Genomic DNA, 3,073 nt, shown 5'->3' on the forward strand with positions numbered 1-3,073 from the left:
TGTTACAGTATATTCAACCTGTTATATTAAAATAGAATAATATTAATTCTATTTATATTTATTTAATATAAGTTCTGGATAGTTTTAAAATATATATAAAATAGTTTCAAAATTGTTGAAGGTATTCTTATATTAGTTCGCTGTAATTGAGGTAGATAATTTTTAATTTGCATAAAAGTTCATAGTATAGTTATTATACTCTTATAAACGACTAGCAAATTTCTAAACAAAACTACAGACACACAAAAATTCGTTGTTCAATCTATGCAAATAATTTTTTTATTTTTATTTTATTTTTACGACGCATGAAAGTGAACCTATTAAATTCTCATAACCTTTCTAAATAAAATTGCTCACATTTTTATCGAGCCTCTGAAAAACTTTGCAAGAACCTCGAAAATATTAAATATTGCATAATTAAGTATATAAGTATAATACACATTTGTATAATTAAGTAATATTATTCACAAATTAAGGTAACAATTTCAACGGATCGCTGCTAAAAATAACATCGACATTAATCGACGCGAGAACTGTTCCTACAAAAGAGACACATAAATTAGCGTCGTCGCAGCCTTTCAGCGGAGCGTTCCAAACACGAAGCGCCCGCGGCGAGAATCCTCGGCGTCCCCTCGACGCGAAAATCCCATAAGCTTGATTTTAATTCCGACCGAATTTTCCGGAATTCGCGGAGGAGACGCGACGGATAAGGTAAAAGGGGCCGACGGAGACCGGGCGATCGGGTTTTTTTTTTTCATTAAACGAAATCCAAGGGGGCAATGTTTTGACTATGAAATAGCCGGACGGAATTTGCGGGATTCCGTTTCTCCACCGCACGTTTTCGTAGCTGGTGGCGCGAGCGCGAGCGAGAGAGCCGGACCCCTATAATTTCCGCACTAAGTCGGTCAGTCGCGATCCAACTGATATTTGCGCAGACAGAATATATCTTGTTTGCAGAACTACGTGCTTAGTAGGTTATCGAACGCGTGTGATTTATATATTACACGTTCGCTGCCCCCTCCCTGCCGAGGCATTAATTGTGCCTCGAGCCGGAAATTTTCGAAAACATCCACCGAACCGTCGCGGAAATTGCTACGATTTGGAAATTATCCGAAATTATCACTGCAGCGAACCACGCGGCGTCGAATTAACCCAAGCGATTTCGAAGCTCTGTTCTTATCAACCCTTCGCAGTCGGAGCTGTTTTCATTTTTACCGTATTACCATTTTATATAACTCTGCGACTATACATATGCAGATGAGACGATATTTCGCGACTCGTGGAACGGTGACGCTTTTAATAGTATTTTTTAGATATAAATAAATTTGATAACATTAATATTATTTTGAAACGTTATTGTAAACGATACTGCATTCTTTATAGTAACGATTTCCTTTTTAAATAAGGTTGACGAGTTAACCCCTTCCCGTACTTTAGCGAGTCAGACTCGCGATGAAGATTTTTGCCCAAACATGAATATCGCGAGTCAGACTCGCGAACAGTTACTTGGACCAAACATAAACATCGCGAGTCAGTCTCGCGAACAGATACTTGGGCCATACATACATATCGCGAGTCTGTGTCGCGAACACATACTTGGGCCAAACGTAAACATAACAAGCCGAGCTCGCGGACTGATTTTTTGCCCGTTACGCTCGTGACCGAATGTTAGTTCCTCTCGGTACCTCGGAACAGTTAGTCACGATTCTTCTCGTTGCTGTTACGAAGCAGTTCAATTATTAAAATTTAAGAAACCCCTTCAAAATTCAAGGTACAAAAGTGTGTGGTGAAGGCCGTGATATTTTAGTATCGCGTAAAATTGACTATGTCACAGGCATTGCGGCCATCTACATTTCGAATCGTATTGCGACTGTTTACAAACATCAGTCTGGTCTGTTTAGCGCGCATTGATGCGGACCGCTCGGGCCCGAGTGTCGTCGAGCTAAATGGCACGGGAATGGGTTAATAACAATGTAATGGTGTCTTTAAATTTTATATAAAGTAAAAATCGTCTGTACTGTTTATGGTAATTTATTACAGTTTATTTATAGTAAGTATCTCTGTTTTAAATAATGATAATGATGTGATATTGATGTAATCGTATTATGTATTCCATTGTCCTGCACCATTTATGCTATTTATAACCAATATTATATAAATCGTTATACAATCTATATTATTCTTTATATTCGACTTATTTACGCTTCTAAATAAAAAGGTCTATCCAACGTTACACACAGAGTCACTCAAAGCCCTTAAAACGCGGAGAAATTGAACGTTTCCGAAAGAAAAGGTCACGGTTTCTCCCCGGATCAACCAATTCAAATCGCAGGCACTCGAATTAGCAACATAACGTCCGGCGGCACGTAAAAATTTCTCGACCCAGAAACCAATTCGTTAGCATAAGAATCCCGAATGAGATTTCCAAGCTTCTTGCTCTTCTCGCGCGACGCAGGGACCCGTTTATCCGGGTGAGGTTGAATTTATACGCGAGCTCGCGAAGAAGAAGAAGAAAAAAAATAAAACATGTAAGAACGGTACGAACTCTTTCGGTCTTATCGCGCCGCTAAACATCCTCCCTCCCCCCACACATCCCGCCTTGACATTTCGTTCCGTCTTTGACTAGAGAGACGCCGCGCGCACTATCGGCAACGCCGGTTACGTGACCCGACCCGCGTCGGAACGTATTTCGCGTAAACACGGTCTCGATAAAGCCCGGCCCGCATAAATTTTCAGCTGTCAAGGACAACGGCGGCGGCCGGGCTCATGATACAGACATGTTTTGCCACTATTCCGGATCTCCGCAGCTCTCGAGGAAACTGTTGCGACTAATGGATAGTTTTGAAGATTTTCGGATGCTCCGTCGTCAAGTTTATTCGATCGATGATCGTTTATCATAAATATTACGTTAATTAATTTTCTACTTCGACCGGTAGCCTGTGAATGTTTTGTCGTAGCTAGCTATTATTCAGGTATTATTATATTATTTTTTAAATATTAAATACCCTTCGCGATAAATAAAATAAATAAAATAGATAAAATAAATATTGTTAGATGTGATATGATCGTGAGA

The 3,073-nt window shown here is 39.6% G+C and overlaps 1 long non-coding RNA gene across 1 annotated transcript; it reads left to right on the forward strand.

Annotated features, from left to right (window-relative positions):
* The first annotated feature begins 1,685 nt into the window (after nt 1-1,685).
* Nucleotides 1,686-2,233, forward strand: LOC144478263 (uncharacterized). Its single transcript, XR_013495329.1, has 2 exons — nt 1,686-1,771; nt 1,835-2,233. It is a non-coding gene; the product is annotated as an uncharacterized LOC144478263 (long non-coding RNA).
* The last annotated feature ends 840 nt before the right edge of the window (nt 2,234-3,073 follow it).

This window comes from Augochlora pura, chromosome 2 (assembly GCF_028453695.1).
Source record: "Augochlora pura isolate Apur16 chromosome 2, APUR_v2.2.1, whole genome shotgun sequence".
Lineage (NCBI taxonomy): Eukaryota > Metazoa > Arthropoda > Insecta > Hymenoptera > Halictidae > Augochlora > Augochlora pura.